The sequence below is a fragment of the Ambystoma mexicanum genome, chromosome 2p, assembly GCF_040938575.1.
Source record: "Ambystoma mexicanum isolate Mex_15411 chromosome 2p, UKY_AmexF1_1, whole genome shotgun sequence".
Lineage (NCBI taxonomy): Eukaryota > Metazoa > Chordata > Amphibia > Caudata > Ambystomatidae > Ambystoma > Ambystoma mexicanum.
The window spans coordinates 1,162,128,461-1,162,150,900 of record NC_090923.1 but is presented as its reverse complement, the minus strand read 5'-3'; the positions used below and the strand labels follow the sequence as shown (position 1 = coordinate 1,162,150,900).

The window sequence follows — 22,440 nt, the reverse complement described above, 5'->3', positions numbered from 1 at the left end:
ATCATGCTCCAGTCCTTTTGCACATTAGAGTCTGGGATCCAGCCCCGTCTCCCAGACCGCAATGGCATCTATATGATCCAATTTTAAATGATATGGCCCTGAGGGACGAAGTAGCGAAAGTAATGAAAAATTATTTCTGGGAGAATCCCACGGAACTAAAGTCGACAGCTACGCATGGAATGCTATGAAAGCAGTAGTTAGGGGTGTCTTAATAGCTCTACAGCGGCCTATCACAAACGGAGAAAACAGACCTGAGCCCAACTGGAACAAGACATTTCCGAAATAGAGGGGTAATACAAGCAGGTGTGGTCCCCTAAACGCTACTTGACCCTGCGCATTGCCCGAAATAAATTAGAGGCCCTGTATGCCGAAGAGACGGCTCAATCTTTGATGACTTCCAAACAGGGATACTATGCTAAAGGTAATAAAGCCAACCGACTCTTAGCGAGAAAACTGTCCCAATCTAGAAAACAAAACACTATCATAGGCCTTATAGACAACAAGGGGTGACTCAATATGGGGAACAGATTAAACTGCAATTAGTGAAAACCCACCTGCTAGAAACCATGTCAGCTTCGAGCAGAGCTGCTCTGCCACACTTGTCGCGGAACGATATGGAGGTGCTAGAGGCCCCAATCCAGCAAGAAGAGTTGGAGGTGGTAATTAGAACCTTGAAGCCCAGGGCTCCTGCCCCGATGGTTTCTCGGCAAAATTGTATAAACTCTTTCATAGCCAACTGCTCCTGCATTTAACAGCACCTTTTTTCAATTTGTTCAGAGAGGGGGTTAGTGTGACTCCCTCCATGCAAACCTCCACCATGATATTACTACTAAAACCCGGCAAGGATCCGAGGGATTGTAGGCCAATGTCTTTGTTGAATAACGACGCAAACATATATTCGAAAGTACTTGCAGACCGATTGGCCCCACTCCTCCCAAAGCTAATCAATGCAGATCAAACTGGGTTTGTCGTGGGAAGAAAAATGGGGGATAACATTAGGTGAGCCCTGAATTTAATAGAAACTACCACTATGGTCCAAGGGAAATTAGTCCTTTTAGCCTTGGATGCCACCAAGGCATTTGACAAAGTGGACCTTTATGCACCTAACCCTAGAGGCTTTTCGTTTCGGGCCTGGATTTAGAAGGATGATCTTGGCCTACTACTCCTCCCCGAATACTCTTCTCCAGGTAAACCGGGAGCAATCATCCACGACCCCCCCTTCTTGCGGAACACGGCAGACCTAGTAAAATGGGCAGGCCAAGAGATTTTACTGATGGGCTGAATCACGTAAAAATGAACGTACTTCCTCGCCTCCTCTGTCTTTGTTCATCCCTCCCGGTGGAAATCCCAAAAAATGTATTGGACTGCCTTGAACGTAAAATCCTGGGCTTTATCTGGCGGGGCAAATAGTCTAGGATCCCTAAAAGAGTCATGATGGGGGGTTCCTTGTTGGGAGGGTTGAGGGTGCCCGATTTGCATAAATATGCAGAGGCGGCCCAAATATCACTCCTGTTAACTTGGATGTTCCTCTCTCCCCCACCGAAATGGGCTGAGATCAACCAGTCCAAACTCTCTCTCCCCCTCTGTCTCCCCCTGCGTTCTCTACCCTTCATCCCCCATGCTGCATAAAAGCAATGGCAGAACCTGCTTTCATCAACAAAGGTCACCCTGAAATCATGGGATGAGGCTTTGAGACGGAAAAGATTCCTAGAGGCTTGAGTCCACTATCACCAATCTTTTGCAATCTTTTGCAATCCGGGCTTCTCCCTGGACATGCATTCCAAAGCTTTTAGAGACTGGAAACCGGGTGATGGCTTCAGACACTAGCCTAACTATTCGAAGGAGGTCAGCCACCCTAGTTTTAGGACTGAAAAAGGACGTTTCAACTCTCTGAAGCAGACAGGTTCTCAGATGTTCAGTTGCGCCACTGGATTACGCACCCTGAGATAAGGCTACACAAACTTGATTCCGATTGTGTTAACAGTCACGAAGACTCTGGGGATGGGTGGGGTCTCCAAGCTATATAAACTCCTCGGGGAGGTCTTGCTGGCTTCTTGTCCTTACATGAGCTGCTGGGAGGCGGATTTGGGCCACCGGCTGGAAGATCAATCATGGTTTGATATTTTTGCCAGGGGCCACTCTTCCTCTAGATGTGTGACCAACAATGAGTGTCCATTAAAATTTTGCTGGTACTATCCTCCAGCATGGATTCACCTCTTCCAGGCTGCAATACCTCCCTCCTGTTGGCATAACTGTGGGGCACTTGGCTCATATTGCCACATGTAGTGGGACTGTCCACTGATTCACTTCTTTTGGGAAAGCATTGTGACGATCATAGAAGCTATCACTGAAATCAAACTGCCGATGTGTCCCGAACCTTTGCTCTTGGGGGTCCCAAGAGAGGAAATATACCCTAAATCTGGGGTGCGGGCGAAGTTACTGACACATTTGTTGTTGGCTGCCTGCATTACAATCGCCTGCCGCTGTAAGGCTGTAGAAGGGCCAGAGCATTCCTTGTGGTGAATTAAAGTTTGGGACATACTGGTGGCGGAAAAGGTTACAGCCGCTAGGGAAGGAAAGATCCACCAATTCCTGGCCGTATGGACCCCACTTCTGGACTATGATTGGGAATATCCAGCGTTGACATTTAAACCCTGCCTGGTGAAACTCTATTTACACCCTGGGGAAACTAAGTAACACTTGATTTCCTGGAGGTGGTGGGCTATACCGGGTTTTGGGGGGGTCTGTTTCTTGTTATATATTGTGTATCCAGCCAGGCACACACAGGATGCTTTATGTTGAATGCCTTCATTCTTGTCTAATGATCTATATGCGTTGTATTTCTTGTCTTCCTTACTCCAACCATTTAATTACAAAAGGTTTTAAAAAAAGAATAGCTAATAATGCCACGCTATTATCCAGCTACAATTGCCACAAATGGGACGAGATCTCACAACAAATAGACTTTGTTGCAAAGCCCCTAAAACACAGCTCTTACACACTGCCTCCCATCACTGAAGGGAGGCAAGTAGCAAGCTGCATCCTTAAGAATAACTTAGATGCAGCAGACAATGTGGGGCAAATTGAGGCAGAAGGTACACTGATCAAACGCCATGCATGGCTCCGTCAATCGGTTTTCAAATTGGAGACCCAGGCTACCCTTTTAAACATGCCCATTGAGCCCAATGTTTTATTTGCAAGGCGGTTGAAGACGCATTAAAAAGTGCGAAAGAGGAATACGACGCACGCAAATCCCTGGGTCAACTCACTAACAAGCCCTTTGGGTGAGAGGGAGCTCAAATACACGCAGGTGTAGAGGAAAAAACTCACAACTGTCCTCTGGGCAGAGTTCATCCTGGGGTTCTTCACAAGGGCAGCCCTCCCAACGGATTTCAAAGGTGCCAAGGAAGGTCCAGATGAGCCTCAACCTCTCCTAAGCAATGACCACCCGCTACAGGTTCCCTCCCATGCATCTCCAGTAGGAGGTCGTATTTCTCACTTTACCCACGCATGGAAGGGGATCATGCCAGACAAGTGGGTACTTTTCCGCCGTGGCGGGGGCTATTGATTAGAGTTGACACAAACACCAGCCAACCACCCGCCAAGGCAAAGACAAACTACACAGGAAAAACAATGCATCTTGTTAGAAGAAATCAAAGCACTGCTACTAAAGGACGCCATAGAAATCGTCCCGGCGAACCAGGTAAACAAGGGTATTTATTCAGTGTACTTCCTTGTGCCAAAAAAAGACTTATCGCTCTGAAAACACCTATGTCAAGCCACAAAAATGCTGCATGACAACGCTACAGGAAGTAATCCCACTGTTAACACAGGGGGACTACATGGCAACCATGGATATGAAAGATGCATACTTTCATATTTCAATGTTACCAGCGCACAGAAGATTCTTGCGCTTCAATTTAGCGAACCAACACTACCAATTCAAGGTGCTACCCTTCAGCATAGCCTCCACTCAAAGGGTATTCACCAAGGTACTAGCGGTAGTGGCAATGCACCTACGCAGAGAATCAATTCCAGTGTACCCTTATCTGGACGACTGGCTGATGATAGGGGATTTGCAAGCAAAATACCCAAAGAACAATCAATCTTCTGTTCCGATTGGGATTCTCAATCAATGAGAAAAAATCAAGTCTCGTTCCAAGCAACAACAAAAAACAGTTCCTAGGAGCTAGCATAAAGACGGAAGAGGGGCTAGTCCTTCAGTCAAACGAAAGAGTGCAAAACATACTACTGCAAATACCTCAGTATCTAGGCGGTCGCCCAATAACTGTACGCAAAGCAATGCGCTTACTCAGGATTATGGCTTCATGTATTTACCTCGTTCCGCACGCACGGTTGCGCATGCACCCAATGCAAGAATGGTTAGCTAAACAGTGGTCTCAGGTCGCGGTTGTTAGCCAGAATCCCGTGCAGTGCCCTTAGGGACCACTACACTGTCAAGATGTGCATCCCTAGGGCGCTGCGTACCTGTGTTTCCTGTAGGCTTGCGTGCCGGGGTCGCCAGGACGTTGCTTGTAGAACGAAAGATGAGAGGGTAACGCCAGGATCCGGCCCAGGTCCCGTCCTGATTGCAGGATTGAAAATGGGTCCGATTCCTGATGCCACGGGTGAACACTTCCCTGGATTTACGTGGCGCCAGAACAGTGCGAGCACTGAACAGGGAAGGCCGGTAGATGAAGACTGCGAGCTTGAGTGCGTTGCTGTGATTCTGCAGAATCCTTCTTGAAGATGTTGAGAGAAGCCAGCCGGGACAGTAGTTATGGCAGAAAAGGCAGACGGCAAGTAGGACCGAACAAAGGCACCGGAGGCACTGGCACCCAGCACAAGGCAGAGGAGTATTCAGGTAAGGAAGGTGGTCAGGCAGGAGAGGGATAGGAGGTAAGGAGGAATAATGAAGGGACCGGAGGAACCAGGCCAGGACCGGACAATACCCAACCCAAGAGAGCAGACCCCCAACCAAGGAACCTAACCACCAGGGTAAGGGAAGGCCGGGCAAACTGGAAGGAAACAAGGGAGGCAAGCGAGGAGACCAAGGAAGAACAAGGATTTCCAGAAGCGAGCGGGAGGTCAGGACCAAACCGCGTTGAGACGCGGCGAGTTCAGATCCGGAAGCCCCTTTATAGTGATTCGGCACGGAAGCAAGGCTTGACCCGGAATCCGAGTCGGCGCATGCGCGGAATCACGGTATTCGTGGGAACGAGGCGTGGACCACAAGCCCGTTCCCTGCCGCTTCCGCGTATGCACGCATGCACCCCAACTCGCCCGAAGCGGGCCCGCACCCCAAATGAGCGATGAGCTCAGAGAATGCGCCCATGACCAAGGCGAAACCGCGGGTACAGCCGCCAGGCATCACCCCGCCCACGAGGACACGGCCGATCCCGATCCCGGGTGAGTGTCCTAACATACACACAATTAAGACTACAGGTGGTGATACAAGTTTTACCTTTGGTACAAGCCTGTACTACTATGTCATAGTCATAGTAGTAGCAGTGGCGGAGCAGCCACGCTTATCTCAAGAGTATATGAGCAGTAGCAGAGATTACACAAAGGGACCACAATTACTGTGACTCAAGCAAACACTGACTCAAGGTTTCAGGTAGAAAAATATAAGTAAATTTATTTTTAAACCATTCGTTATAAACACAACACCTCTATTAAACTTCAATAAAAACAACACGTTAAATATACTACAACTAACCAATTCACTTTGTACAGTAAGTCTCAAGGTAAGTACCCTGTGTTGGAATGAACCGGTATTGGGCACAAAAACATGTTACCGCGAATACGAATGCGATCACTTTTTGACAGTTCGGTCTACTAAACAAACGCCTATCTGTGACATGAAATGGTACCGGGGCAAAAACACACTTAGCATCTGAGATACCAAGAGGGAGTTGGAGGCAAAAATCACAGGCAATTTTTTGGTTAGGCAGGCAGAATCAAGAAACGCTCAGAGAAAGGAGTTCAAAAGTCAAAGAGCCGGAGCCAGGGTCAAAGACACCGGGGCCAGTTGCCGAAGATCACACAGTCTAACAGTCCATGATTCAACTGAGCCAAAAGTACTTGGATATTGTCAATGTTCGGAAGCAAACGTTATAAGAAGGAGGGAAGACAAGGTCAAGCCTTGGAAATGAAGAAAAAGGGATTCACCCAGTTTCCTCAACAGAACACAGTACCTTGTTCCAATGGTGCAGCTGGTGCCCTGGCAGTTGTTCCTGTTGGTTTCCCGCAGACCCACGATTCCTGGAACTTCGTCGAGAAGGAGGACGTCTGAAGGGGGTCTGCACCACACAGGGATGAGGCCGGCAGCAGCGACACAGAATAAAAGGTGCGCTCCTTAAAAACAGGAGAGGCTCTTCAGGTGGCTATCCGGACCACTACAGCAGTGTGTAGCGATTTCGACCACGGAAGAGGATCCTCTGGCTGTAGAAGATGAGCTGGTTATCCCCACCAAGCTCAAGGGAAGAAGACTCCGGACTGGATCTTCTCTGAGTCGTTGAAGGGCAGATGGCTCAGGACTGCAGCAGGGCTTCACTGGGACGTGGTAGTTGCAGCAGCCGTCGTTCTCTCCGCTTCTCTTCGGTCCCTTGTAGTTCCAGTGGTGACTCTCTGACTTCTAGCCCAAGAGACCGGCCTTTTATGTGAAAAACCTCCATTCACACAGCCTGGCTGTCAATCACCCAACAGGGGGGTTGTCCAGCCAGGACAACTACCCTGGGCAATCATGACAAAGTGCGACTTGGGTTTCCTAGGATACCCTGTGCAGGGGTTGACTACACCCCTCCCTCACATTCAGCCCACCTAGACATCCAGGCGCCTTGAGGAGGGCTTCTGGGCAGAAGCCTGCAAAAAGACAGTGAACAAAGAAGGCGAACCTAGTTTGCCGCGCAAAGTAAAACACAAGAAGGACTTTAACAAAAAGAAATGACGAATAAACCCAACTGGAGCCAAATGAAAGACGATTTGGTCAAGTGGGTTTATGTTCGAGGCTAATATAATAGCCAAGAACAGTACCATGTTCATCTAATATAATCACAGTAGAAAAGTTAGGGTAGATACCACTGCCACCAGCCAAGTCTAAATGTTAAAAGAGCAAAACAATGCTCTAGGAGGGACAGATACAAAGGGATATGAGTTAACCCTTTCCAGTACTGCATGGAAGATGGGGTGTACTGGATCTGTGGTAGATTGACTAAGTAACGTTAATGGTAACTTTACCCTTTTCTGGGGGACAGTAGTCGCCTCAGAAATGGAGTCGAGGGAAGTCTCAAAGACAACCCTGTGCCACAGCACTGAAGGTGCAGTGTGACACACACAAAGAAGGTGGTTACTGAAGTGGTGTACTTCAGAGTCCACAATCACAAAAACAGATGGAAACACATAGCAAAACACAGGTAAGAGTGGGGGAAAAGCTCTCACTCTTACAAGGTGGAAAACATAAACTCCAGAAGTCCAGCAAAGCTGCTGGGGGACTCACTAGGTGAGGGAAATTAGCCATAAATGAGATTCTGATGATTGTTAATCTGCTTAGAATCACATGCTGTGTATATGGTCCGACATCCAGTGGTAACCGCGGAGTATTGCATCTTGTCTTTCGGGGACCGAAAGGGGACGTCAGCATAGGCGTGTCTGAAACACTATCCCTATCATGACGTGTGTAGTACCCAAAATCCCTCACGCGCCGAGGTCCCTCAGATTGTTTTTTTCCGCCCAGATAACTGGTCGCCCTATAGTGGAGCTCTTCATGAGACATTGTTCATCTTACCGAATTGTCGGTTTAATCCCCGTTAAGTCACTTCGTCTATCAAAAACATCTTCGACGAAGACTACGGGGGAACCGTCTACGGTTGTGGATTCCGGCACTTAAAATCCGGCGTTCGGACCTCCACGTGGTCGGGCCTTCTGGCCGGCCTACATGGTAGGGAGAGTGGGCTCGGGGTTTGCCATACTGCTATGATGTCTTTCCTCTTTTCCATTTCTTTCCTTTTTGGTCTGGTCACCCTTCCCTTCTGCTATGGAAAGGACTCCATTTAGATTCTGCGCTCTTGAAGGGTGAGATATCCGTGGAAAGACGAGCACACTTCCCCCTAGAACACTAAAGCGGTGTTCGGCGTATAAACTCCTAAACCTAATCCCTTAAGGAGCGCTGGTTGAAGCGGTGGGCCGCATACGGTATGTCACGCGTGGAGCCTCCCTCCCCTGCCGCGACACCAGCCGAGAGTGACGGGGGTACATCGGATGACCAAACGTCCACCGGACGTTGTAGACCTTGAGGCGGGCGATTCTAGAGCCGCCACACCCGTCCCCGACCCTTCCAGGCTCGACTCCGGTCTTGCTACAGGGACCACACCCGGTGACAGGGGCGTACAATCGCACCACACAAAACACACAACCCAAGCGCCCTCCTCAACGACGTCGAAGAAGGCGCAAGCGCAATCTGATCGATCTGATCCGAAGCCTTCCCCGCATCCGCAGCAGCGCATGACGACTGGGCTTAATAAACTTAACAAAGGCGCTACTCCCCAAACTACACACGCCGAAGTTTCTGAACAAGAAACTTCAATGACTTTCAAGGTTTCCAAGGCCCGTGCAGGCCCGAAAACTACGAGTAGGCCTCTAACTAGGCCTCTACCCGGGAAGCCATCATCGGAGGCATTGTCCCCCGAAGATTCGGTAACTATTAGTAAGAGCATCAACAGGATTGATATGGCGGTGGGCCTACTACCGGTTTCGCCCACAGTTATGGGCCAATCCGCCGAAACGTTTTCCACGGTTTTGGAAGACGATCCTGAGGACTCTTACGAAGGGAGCCAGGTACCCCTCTCAAGCACCCTGAGGAGATCCTCTGATCCGCCGTAGGGCGGAGGACCCGGTTCCTGCTCAGCTGGGTCCATTTGGGTCATCCAGGTGGACCACGGAGCAATTTGAGGGGTATATGGATCGGCTGCAGCAGGTTTTCGGTGCTTCTGATCAACCTCTGCCGAAAAAAGCTTGGGTAGACCCTAACCCTCATACACAAGTTGCCCAACACCTAGATGTTCAACACTATGTTGATTATCAAGAAGATGTCCAGAAGGACACGTATAGAGACATCTATACAGAAGAAGAGGAGACTTCTTTTCTGGACAATTATGGGGAAGATCAAGGCGCAACGGACAACTGGGAGGACACCCAGCAGGACGATCACAATTCTGAAATCGTTTGCCTCGACTCTCCCCCATCCACACTGGTTAGGCAGGCTCCCCCGGTGGATGATCAAATGGCTTTCAACAACACGTTGAAAAAAGCAACGGAATTCTTTAAAATTGCCACGATTGAGGCATTGCCTGAACAGGTTTTCACGGAAAATATTATTAATGACAAGCCTCCAGCTAGCCAGTCTATCCCTCTCTTGAGCTCTGTAAAGAGACGGCTGGCCCCTTCTTTACTCACACCCGCTCAGACGAGGGCTCTGAACCCAAGGGTCAAAAAACTCTTCCGGCCCTCTCCCACCGACCCACTTTACATCAAAGGGCACGCAATCCCAGACTCGCTGGTGGTGACCAACACTCGCAAGAGAGCAGGGGTTCCCCTTGCCACGGGAGAGTCACCCCCGGACAAGGAGTCCAAAAGGTTGTATGCCTTAGGCAAACGGGTCACATCGGCGGCTGCTTATACCGTCCGGATTGCCAATAACACAACGTTACTGGCAAGCTACGTCGACGCCCAATTGAACCTACTCCATGAAGGCCTCCAGGAGGTTCCGGAACCAACCAGAGCCAAGCTTCTCGCCATTGTCTCGGAGGGTAAACTTGCCAATCAAAATGTTGTAAAGAATACCCTGGACTCCGCAGAGACAGCAGGCAGGTCTCCCACACAGGGTACTCTCCTAAAGAGAGACGTGTGGCTGCGCACGTCGGGTTTCAGGCCTGAGACCCAGGCATCCATCATCAATAAACCCATAGAAGAGGCCAACCTCTTCGGGAAGGCGGTAGACGATGCGTTGGAGACAGCCAAGAAGGAGCATGAGACTATTAAGTCGCTGCACCAAATTTCCTAAAAACCCTCTTCACAGAGGGGCAGCAATTCTCGGCGGTCCTTTCGAGGACAAGCCCGCGCCGCTCAAAATAATTTCGGCACGGGCAACTTCAACGCAAGTCAACCGGCTGCAAGCCCCACTTACTACCCTCAGAGGGGTCAGAAGCGCGGAAAGAATAGAGGCAGAGGCTCCAATTCCAGAGGTGCGTCAACCTCGGGTCAGAAATGACCACCAAGTTCAGGCTATCAGGGGATAACTTCAGACCAGTGGGCATTAAAGACGGTCGCCCACGGTTATTGCGCGGAATTCGCCCGACCCCCACAGTTCAGACCGCTGAAACATCGACGCCTTTCACCGGAACATCTGCAGATCCTGGTCCAAGAGGTGGGGGCACTGCTGGGAAAGGACGCCATAGAAGCCGTCCCGATTCTTCAGGTAAACAAGGGTATTTATTCAATATACTTCTTTGTACCCAAAAAGGATCTCACCATGCGTCCTGTTCTAGTCCTGCGCCCAGCGAACAAGTTCATAAAGCCCCAGAAGTTTTGCATGGTAACACTTCAAGAGGTGATCCCATTGCTAAAACAAGGGGACTTCATGACAACATTGTATATGAAAGATGCATACTTTCATATTTCAATGCTGCCAGCGCACAGAAAATTCCTAAGGTTTGTGATTCAGGACAAACACTACGAGTTCAAGGTACTCCCCTTCGGCATAGCCTCGACGCCACAGGTGTTTACCAAGGTCCTGGCAGTGGCAACAGCACACCTGCGCAGACTTTCAGTTTCAGTTTACCCTTACCTCGACGATTGGCTCATCACGGGGGACTCGTTCGACGTTTGTTTTTCGAACACCCAAAAGACAGTAGACCTACTGTTCAGCCTAGGATTTTCTATCAACGAAAAGAAATCCAGCTTAGTCCCCAGCCAAGTAAAACAGTTCCTGGGGGCTCTAATTCGCACCGAAGACGGTCTAGTCTTCCCTTCCAGCGAGAGGGTTCAGAACATGCTCTCCCAAGTTCCTCAGTATGTAGCCAGTCGGAAGGTGACGGTACGCAAAGCTATGCGTTTGCTAGGGATGATGGCGTCATGCATGTACTTGGTCCCCCACGCGCGGCTGGGGGGTTATGGGGGCTCGAATGGGAATGGGGATGGACCGTGTCCGGGTTCCTCGGACGGGGAATTACCGGGTCCGCCAAGGTTGCGATGGCCCGGTAATTCCTCATTCGAGATTGCGGTATGGAGGCAATCATGCCGCTAAAAGCGGCATGGTTACCTCCAACCTTCTAATGAGGCCCATTTTATCCAACGTCTTCGCAGAATGAGGGTTTCCAGAGATCGACTTGTTCGCTACTCAGGAGAACACCCAATGCCCAGATTACGCCTCCAGGTACCCCCAGAACCGATCCAAGGGGAACGGTCTCTGGATAACTTGGTCGGGGAAATTTGTTTACGCTTTTCCCCCGACTCCCCTTCTGAACAAGATAGTGCACAAGATGCACCAGGAACCAGCCACCATGATTCTGGTGGCTCCCATGTGGGCCCGCCAACCCTGGTTCACACACCTGATGGAAATGTCCCTCTCCCCACCAGTCAAGCTGCCCTGCCCGTACAACATGTTGTCTCAGGACAGGGGGGAGACTCTGCACCCATGCCCACAAACTCTGAACTTAGCAGCCTGGCTCCTGAAGTCATAGAGTTTGGACATCTGCAACTACCTCAAAGATGCATGGACATACTGAGGGAGGCAAGAAAGCCTAACACACGTTATTGCTATGCCAACAAATGGAAAAGTTTTGTCATTTGGTGCAGTTCCAAAGGCGTCAATCCCACCGATTGTTCACCTTGACACATCGTGTTATATCTAACCCATCTGTTGGACTCTGGGTTAGTCTTCAATTCCTTAAAGGTTCACCTACCAGCGTTGTCAGCCTACACCATGTCACAGCAGAAGGTGTTGTGGTGGAAAATACCTGTGATTAAAGCCTTTATGGAAGGGGGGATAAAAGAATGTATCCCTACATCACTCACCCAGCCCCTCGGTGGGATCTAAATGTGGTTTTAACTAGGCTCATGGGACCCCCTTTTGAGCCTATGCATAAAGCTAGTCTGAAAGACCTGACTTACAAGACAGCCTTTCTAGTAGCTATCACTTCTATCAGAAGAGTTAGCGAACTACAGGCCCTCTCGGTCTTGTACCCCTTTGTTACAGTCCACAAAGATAAAGTAGTTCTGCGCACTCATCCCAGATTTGCGCCGAAATTTATTTCGAAGTTCCATGTGAACCAGTCAATCGAACTACCCACGTTCTTCCAGAGACCTACTAACATGGCCGAAAGAAGCCTTCACACACTAGATGTGCGCAGGGCAGTCATGTTCTACATGGATAGAACTAAACCACTGAGGAAAACTGAACAATTTTTTGTTTCAGTGGCAGCTGATAGAGAAGGGGACACTGTCTCTAAATCAGCAATATCAAGGTGGATTGTCAAATGCATCACACTATGTTACACTCTTGCAAAGAGAGAACTGCCTTTCAAGCCTAGAGCACATTCTACTCGAGGCACTGGGGCATCCATAGCATTCATTGCAAATGTTCCCCTAGAGTCCATTTGCAAAGCGGCAACCTGGAGTTCTGTACACACCTTTACAAAACACTATTGCCCAGACTCTCATTCTAGGTCTGATTCTCAGGTGGGATAAGCAGTACTAAGACATCTTTTTTCTACTTTTCCTTCTCACAACCCACCTCCAATTCCGGGTACTGCTCGCTAGTCTATGCACAGCATGTGATTCTAAGCAGATTAACAAGCATCAGAAGACATGCATTACTTACCGTAAAAGCATTTCTGATGATTGTATCTGCTTAGATTCACATGCGCCCTCCCTGCCTCCCCGCTCGGGGTGGAAGGAACATAGACTTCTTACTACTTTCTCTCTACATGTACTCACTCACTATAGCCTTGGGCTCCCTCATGGCTGAAAAAATACAATCGGAGGGACCTCGGGGCATGAGGGATTTTGGGTACTACACACGTCACGATAGGGATAGTGTTTCAGACACGCCTATGCCGATGTCCCCTTTCGGTCCCCCGAAAGACAAGATGCAATACTCCGCTTTTACCACTGGATGTCGGACCATATGCACAGCATGTGAATCTAAGCAGATACAATCATCAGAAATGCTTTTACGATAAGTAATGCATGTCATTCTCCCTAACACTCGCCCCCAGACTAAGGGACAGGAGGATTTAATCCACTCCTGGATGGACCTCATACCTCTAGTCGGTTACAAACATCCTAGAGAGACCATCAGCATTTTGGTGGTGACTTCCTGCACTGTGCTCAATGGAAAAATCAAATCCTTGCAGGCAGATTGACCATCTGAGTAACTTTGGGTTTTCCCCTTTCATTTGCATCAGCCATCTCAAGGGTTGGTGGTCAATCTGAATAGTGAAGGTAGATCCATACAAGTATGGTCTAAACCTCTTCAGTGCCCACACAATAGCAAAGCATTCTCTTTCTATTGTTGCCCACCTTGTCTCAGGATCCTTTAACTTCCTGCTGATGAAACGAATGGGGTGTTCCCTACCTTTCTCATCCAGTTGACTAAGGACTGCACCTATACGTACATGAGAAGCATCAGTTTGTACAATGAAGGGTTGGTGATAGTCAGGAGCTCTTAGGAGTGAAGCTTGACAAAGGGCGTTCTTTAGGCCTTCAAAGGCTTGATTGCGCTCCTCATTCCACCTGACCTTTTTAGGAAATTTGGGAGAGGAGATGACATTCAAGGCAGAAGCTATGGTCACATAGTTCTCTATGAAGTTCCTATAATACCCAGTGAGACCTAGGAAGGCTCTCACTTGGGTTTGAGTAGTAGGGGTGGCCCAGTTTTGTACAGCTTGTACTTTGCTAGGCAGTGGCCTTATTTCACCCCCTCCTATCTCATGTCCAAGATAGACCACTGAACTCTGACCAATTTGACATTTGCTTGCCTTTATGGTCAGATGGGCCTGTTCAAGAGCCTGCAATACATAACCTAGGTGTTCAACATGTTCTTTCCATGTAGGGCTGAACACTGCAATGTCATCCAAGTATGCCATGCAGAAGTCCTCCAACCCATTCAGAACTTGATTGACCATCCTCTGAAATGTAGCAGGTGCATTCTTTAATCCAAAAGGCATTACCTTGAATTAGTAGAGGCCAGCTGGGGTGGAGAATGCAGTTTTCTCCTTGGCATGGTCTGTCAGGGCTATTTGCCAATAGCCTGACGTTAGGTCAAATGTGCTGAGGTACTTGGCTCCACCAAGTTTGTCCACCAGCTCATCTGTCCTAGGCAAAGGATGGGCATCAGTCGTGGTGACTGCATTTAGAGCTCTATAGTCCACGCAGAATCTCAACTCCTTGGATCCTGCCTTTGGTACAAGCACAACTGGGCTAGACCATGGGCTTGTAGAGGGTTCTATTACCCCGAGTTCAAGCATCTTGTTGACCTCATTCCTTATGTGGTATCTGGCATTGTTTGACATTCTGTACCCCCTGCCTTTGACAGGCAGACAGTCACCAGTGTGTATGTCATGCTGGCCCCAAGGGGTCAAGCCTGGTGAAAGTGAGAATAGGGAGGCAAACTGATTTAACAGTAACTTGCACTCATCCTGCTGGTCAGATGTGAGACTGGAAGAGAGATTAACTCCTTCCACTTGCTCATCTAAAGGTAAGCCTCTGAGGAGGTCAGGCAGAGGTTGACTCTCCTCCTCCTCCTGAGCTGAAGCTAGAAGCAAAGCTCCTATGTCAGGTCTGGAGACATAAGCCTTTAAACAGTTGGTGTGGAAGACTCTGGGAGCCTCCTTAGGATTGCCTAAGTCCACCAGATAGTTCACCACTCCAAGTTTACCCACAACCTTGAAGGGTCCTATCCGTTTGTCCTGCAAGGCCCTCTGCCTTGTGGGGACCATAACAAGAACAAGCTGGTCTTGAGTAAACTCAACCATGTTAGCCTTCTGGTCATGCCAATGTTTGACCAGAGCTTGACCAGCCTTCAAGTTATCACTTGCCTCTGCCATCATGTGTGACATTCTCCTCGGGAGACCTATCACATAGTCAGTCACTCTGGGCCTCATTACGACCCTGGCGCTAAGTGAAAAACGATGGCGGTAAATGGTTACCTCCATCGTTTTCCGCCAGGTCCGATCATGACCCGTGACCGTTAACTACGAAGCCAATAGCGGCATCGTAGTTAACGCTGCCGCTAACTGCGCTAAGGGTGCGCGCACGCGACCGCCCACACCGTACTTAGCGCCATGGCGGAAAGGTACGCAAATGCCGACCCAAGCGGACATGCACCGAACGCCATCACCCAGGCCGTTAAGTACCTTACCGCCATGGTGCAAATAACGCCATCGCGAACCAACCGTAAAGGGCCATGTTAAGTGAATGCAGCTGACACAGGTGCACAGAAACAGCACAGGTGAAGGCAATACAGACTCAGGGGAGTACAAAAAGAGCACACCCCACCCCTTCCCACACCCAGTCACACTCCACAATGATACCAATACGACTAGCAATGTTGGGGCTGGAGGACCTGATAGCAATGCATGTGCTACAACAGCAACAACAACAACAGGCAGCACAGAGGAGACGCAGGAGGAGAAGGAGGGCAAGGCAGGCCCAGCAAGCCCCACCAGCACAGCCAGTGCCACCACGCAGGCAGCCCCCAATCCCACGCATCAGAGCCAATCCATTCAACCTCACTGCTGAGCAGATCCACACCCTGTACCGTTTGGACCGGGACACCATCACCGCCATCGTAGACATGACACACAACGACATCGTCAGCATGATAGAAAGTCCAACCGCCATCCCCCCCCTACTGAAGGTAGTGGCCGTACTCCACTTCCTGGCCACAGGCACCTACCAGCACACAGTGGGGCACCTGCATGGCATCTCACAACCATTATTCTCACGAACACTCATCCAAGTGCTCGATGCCCTCCTCAAGCACACAGACGACCACATCTCATTACCACGGACTGCCCAGGAGATTGCAAACACCAAAGTGGGTTTCCATGCACTAGCCAGCATACCCGGTTGCATTGGTGCCATCGACTGCACCCATGTGGAATTGGTGGTTCCACGTGCCATGGAGGTACCGTACCGCAACCGGAAACAGTTCCACTCAATCAACGTGCAAATGGTCTGTGACTCCAACAAGATCATCACACATTGTTGTGCCCGATTCCCCGGATCAACCCATGATTCCATGGTCCTGAGGAACTCCACTATACCACGCTACATGGAGCGACATGCAGGGCCAAGATCCTGGCTACTCGGTGAGTGCAATGTCATGGAAGTGGGCAGGTGAATGACGTACCAGGGGGGGGGGGTGATGCATACTCCACCTGGCAGAAAGGGGGGGGTGATGCATACTCCACCTGGCAGAAAGGGGGGGGTGATGCATACTACACCTGGCAGAAAGGGGGGGGATGATGCATACTCCACCTGGCAGAAAGGGGGGGGTGATGCATACTACACCTGGCAGAAAGGGGCGGGGTGATGCATACTCCACCTGGCAGAAAGGGGGGGGGATGATGCATACTCCACCTGGCTGTGAGTAACACAGGGAACGGAGACAGAGGAAGGGCACTCACAATGCACACAACCCTTCTGCATACATTGGGTGATGGCATGCAAAACAGGCCATGGGAGCCATGAGCACATACTGGTTGCATTGTGTGAATCAATTAGTGCATGTAGAAGTGAGCCAAAGTAACAGTTGGATGCGAGCCATGGTGGAACATCATGTTCCTGATCAGACAACATGACTGACACATACATTCTCGCCTACATACAGGTGATGCAGCCTATCCCCTGAAGAGGTGGCTCCTCACACCAGTCCGGAACCCGCAGAACCAGCATGAGGAGGACTTCAACCGTGCACATACACGTACTCGTGTGGTCATAGAGCAGACATTCGGCCTCTTGAAGGCACGGTTCCGAAGCCTCAGCAGGTCTGGTGGGGCACTCCTGTATGGCCATGAGAAGGTGGCAAAGATCGTCATGGCATGTGTCATGCTACACAATATGTGCGTCAGACGGAATGTGCCCCTGACGCAGAACTGCAACCACCTGACGATGAGGATGAGGAGGGTGCAGATGGGGCGGCACCCCATGGAGGAGGCGAAGCACAGGAGGGGCGTGCCATGCGCCAAAGTATCATCGACCACTGCTTCTAGCACACACGGCTGGTGTTTATCGCATGGAGACTGCACTTGGGGCACTGTGTGTCCCTGGGACATGCACACTGTGGACTGTACACCAATAAAGCACACATACGCAATGAAAATGTCCACACATTTCTTTTTTGGAAAGAAAAAAGTGTATTGAAACTATGAACTGTCGTGTCACACCCCCTCCCACCTCCCCCCTGCACACACCAACACACCCCCTCCCACCTCCCCCCTGCACACCCCAACACACCCCCTCCCACCTCCCCCCTGCACACCCCAACACACCCCCTGCAGGTGTCAACAGATGCCTGTGACAGTGGCCACCGGCCGTCACAAGCCCCCTCTCCCGGCCCCCGGGGCACCCCTGGCTGTGGAGCGCAGGTTACGACCGGAACGTCGCACGGGGCTGCTCTGCGCAGAACTGGCAGTGGAGGATGTCCCTGGCTGCCCCTGTGCATGCACGTCCTGTTGTGTGTGGGTGAGGCCAGTGACCGCACGACGCAAGGCCGCAAGTTCTGCACAGATGTCCCTGGACATGGCCTGCATGGCATCCCTCAGGGTGGCAGTGCTCTGCGCCACTTCGGCCCTTAGGGTCTCCGTGGCCTGTTCAATGCTAGACCTAGCCCCCACACATTCCGCGGCATGCTCATCCAGCATTGCGGACAGTTGATGCTGCCGTTGAGTGATGTCCTGGAGGGACTGCTGGCCGTGCTGGCCCATGGCCAGTGCTGGTGGAGTGATGGAGGGGCTGCTCCCCTCCTGTGGAGTGTGGACAGGGCATGGGGTGGATGGCCACTCCTCTACCTCTGTGTGCCCCTGTGAGTGACCCTCATGGGGGCTGGCGTCTGAGAAACAGGGGGAATGTAGCTGGTCAGTGGGGCTTCTGACCTCGTGCTCCATGTCCGAGTCAGAACATGCAGCTGTTGCAGCTGTCTCCCCGATGTTGCTGCTGGCCGCTGACCCCCTGCCTCCTGTGGCAGGCAATGTCGGTGGAGGTGGAGCAGCTGCTGCTGGCCTGCTGCCGACAGGGGTGCTTGCCGGTGGGACCTCCAGTATGCCTGCAGTGGGACCTGCTTGTTGTGGGGTCTGCCTCACTGCAGCTGAGGTTGAGGGTGCAGGGACGTTGTTGATGGCCTTCTTGGCCCTCTTTGGCGCAGGGGTGTCCTGGTCCTCTGGGTGTGATTCTGTGCCTGTGGTGGAGCAAAGGAGGGAGGGCGTTATTGATGGGTCTGCGGACTTTGGAATGAAATGTTTGACATTATTGTGGTCAGTGGATGTGGAAGATTTCAGGCAGTGCCATGCAGGTTGTCTCCTTTTAGTGTGGAATGTGGATTCAGGTATGCGGGTGCCAGCAGTGTATGCAGGGTGGTGCTCGCATGTGGCTATGGGCAGTGTTGATATGTGTTGCATTTACACTCTAGGGCAACCTTGTGCTACACATGATTGGACTGCTGTGACTATGGCATGTCTTGTTTGAGGCACCTACCTTCATCGCCTGATGTCGGAGCTCCCCTTTCCATCCCTCCGACGCCTTCAATGGACTCCATACCAATCGTGGTTGCACAGATCTCCTCCCACGGTTGGAGTTTCAGGGGGGATTCCGACCCTCCACCGGTACCCAGGGCAAGGTTGCGGTTTGCTGAGATGACGGCTCTGACCCGTATGCGTAGGTCATCCCAGCGCTTCCTGCACTGCTGTGGGGTGCGGGGTACGGTCCCCACCGCGCTGACGCGCTCAGCCACCAGGGCCCAGATGGCCTTCTTTTTCCCGATCGCTGTCCTGGTCATGTCCGGGGAGAAAACGACACCTGCGTTGTCTTGCAGGGTCTCCGCAAGCATGCAGAGTTCCTCCCGGCTGAATCTCTCCTGGCGCTGGCGGTCACATGCCTTTTTCACACATTTAGGCATTTTCGGGTACTTGGTAGGGTGGGTGATTGGTTGGGACAGGTGTCAGGGTTGGGTCTGGTGTTGTTTGGTAGGATGGCGATGGATTGTGTTTTTCAAGATGGCCGACGGGCTGTTTCCCGTTCCGGCGCGATGACGCTATTTCCGGTTCGACTTTTTACGTCCGCCGCTCATTACGGCCGCCGCTACTTACGGTGGCCGCTACTTACGGTGGTCGCTACTTACGGTGGCGTAAGTGCACCTTGCTCGCTTAACGATGCCGGTAGGGGCCTTTTCCGCCATGGCGTTAATTGCATTACCGCCATGGCGTAATGCTCGTGCGCGATGGGTCGTAATGTGGCGCTCTTTACGCCATCGTTCCACGGCGTAAACGCTCATTACGCCATGGCGGTAATGACGGGTGATTACCGCCAGGGTCGTAATGACTGGCTTGGGGGAAGGAGCACTCTCCAACCCACCTTAATCAGGGCCAATGGGCCTCTGACTGGATGGCCATAAAAGAGTTTGAAGGGACAAAATCCTACTCCCTCCTGAGGGACTTCTCTATATGCAAAGAGAAGGCATGGCAGGAGAAGGTCCCACTTTCTTCTAAGGGGTTCTTCTAAAGCACCTAACATGCTCTTCATAGTTCTGTTAAACCTCTCTACCAGTCCATTGGTTTGGGGGTGGTAGGCAGTTGAGAACTTGTAGGTAACTCCACAGGTATTCCACATGGTTTGCAAGTAGTGGGACATAAAATGTGATCCCCTGTCAGATATCACCTCCTTAGGAAAACCTACTCTGGTAAAAATACCAAATAGGGCCTTAGCCACAGCCAGAGCCGTAACAGTCCTCATAGGTATAGCTTCAGGAAACCTAGTGGCATGGTCTACTACGACCAGGATGAACCTGTTGCCTGAAGTTGTGGGAGGGTCAAGAGGACCAACAATGTCAATCCAACCCTCTCAAAAGGAATTCCCACCACTGGTAGAGGCACTAAGGGTGCCACATTCTTGGATGCACTCTTGCCAGAGGTGTGGCAAGTGTGGCAGCTCCTGCAGAACTTGTCTACTTCTGTATCCATCTTAGGCCAGTAGAATTGCAGAGATAGCCTTTCTTTGGTCTTCTTAAAACTTAAGTGACCAGCCAAAGGTACCTCATGGGCTAACTGCAAAAACTGGAGTTGGTTCACTAGAGGTACTACAAGTTTTCTGTAGTCTCCAGGGGTTGACTCAGTTGGTTCACTGCAGAAGAGGCCATCTTCCCAGTGCAACCTATACTTCCCAGGCTCAGTCCCATTGAGCTGAGAGCCGCCTGCTGGCGAAGACCTTCCAAGGTAGGACACTCTCTTTGTCCCTTACTGAAATCTTCTCTGTTGGGTCCACCTTCTGCCAGTAAAGACTGCAGCTCAGCATGGTCAACAGGGTCAAGATCTCCTACCAAGGTAAGATCCTCCTCTAGATCTGATTCCTCAGTATTTAGTTTGACCATACAGGATTGAACCTCACACTCAGCCTCAGCTGGTGTGGGAGTCACAGGTGTGAGTTTGGACAGTCTCGGAGATGTCCTTCTGGGCACAGGAATGCTTGCTGGTTTCTTGCTGGCAGACTTAGGTTTCCCCTTTGTCTTTTCTTGTCCTGCAATGGCAGTAAGTATGTCCTGTGGACTTGGGGTGATAGCCTCCTCTATCATGTCCCCACGAGTGCCTCTCAAGGTTCTCTCCCTTGCAGACCTCGTGAGCTCCTGATTCCTTATGCTGGAGGGCCTGGGGGTGCTAGACACAACTCCAAGAGTTTTAAGGTCACTACCCAACAGGACCCGCCCAGGTACGTTATTTTGCACACTTACAGGTATTCTGACAGTCATGTCATTACACTGGATGAGAGCTGGTAACTGGGGAACCATTTGCACAGGGCCTCCAGCTAACTTGGTTAAGTGTCTGGGTGCCTTAGCAACATCCTCCACTTTGAAAAAACATCAACCACTGTTATGCTGGCTCCAGTGTCTCTGATGGCAGGGGTCTCCTGACCATTCACAAGAACACTATATTTATAATGTTCTTTAGTATTATCTGGGATTGAGTTATAGACATCTAAGTTCTGTTGTTCCCAAAGACCCAAGGACACTAAAGAAACACTAGCTGAGACTCTCATGGGCTCATCAGCTAGTAGCTGAAAGTTTCCACTGGTCATAGGTACTTCATCCAACTGGGAGAAGGCTAAGGAGACAGTGTTGATCCCTGAAGGTTTACCCTTACACTTGGGATCTCCTTTCACATGGCTAGGCAACCCACAAACAAAGCATTTTTCAAATGCTCTCTGGAATGGGGGTCTGCCCTGGCCTCCATCTGGTGTGGACCCAGGTGGTACTCTAGCCTGATTCGGTTTACCTTGTGGCTTACCATGGTTATGTTTGGGGCCCTCTTTTGGATTGGAATTATTGGAATTCTCTTTGTTGTCTTTCTTTGGCTGCTTCCCCTCGTCCTTCTTCTGAGTAGCCCCAGAATCCTTGTGAGTAGCCCTGTTGGCAACCCACAAGTCAGCAGCCTTAGCTAGCTTCTTAGGATCTATCTCCTTTGAATCAGCCAAGTGCTGTCTAAGCTCAGGAGAGCAGACATCAAAAATAGACTCCAACATTACAAGATTCCTCAAACCTTCATAAGTGTTCACTTTGTAACCCTTAACCCAACCATCTACGTTTTTCAAACATTCACACACCGAGGTAGCCCAAGGGGTACCATCATGCTTTTTTGGGGGTTCTAAACCTCTTAAGATACTGGGAAGGGGTCTTCCCAAACCTAGCTATTAATGCTAGTTTCACACACTCATAATCCTGCTTATCCTCCTCCCCCAACCCCATTACAGCATCACTTGCAACACGGTTAAGCCTAGAGAAAAGCCAGGGAATCAACTGATTCCCTGAGATACCTTGAATCCCACGATTGTACTCAAACATTGCTAACCAATACAAAACATCAAGTTTAGTCTCATACATACCAATCATTTCCTTTGGCATACGGGGTCTCTTAGGGCTTGAAGACCTAGAGGACTCTGGGAGAGAAGCATTTTCTAGAGACAGTTTGTTCATTTCTAGTTCATGGTTTAGCTCAATTTCTCTGAGACTTAACTCTTGATGTTTCATGGCAGTTTGTGCATCAATACATTTCACTTCTAATTCAAGTCTCATTTTCTCAAGTGCAATAAACATAGGAGCAAGTGTAGGACCTGTGGGGGTACTTGTGGACAGAGGTTGTGCATTCTGAGCAGGCAAGGGAGTTGCAGGGTTTCCTA

The 22,440-nt window shown here is 50.4% G+C and overlaps 1 protein-coding gene across 1 annotated transcript in view; it reads left to right on the top strand.

Annotated features, from left to right (window-relative positions):
- Nucleotides 1–22,440, top strand: part of LOC138567268 (uncharacterized) — a 1,463,541-nt gene that overhangs the window by 952,863 nt on the left and 488,238 nt on the right. The gene's annotated exons all lie outside the window — the stretch shown is intronic.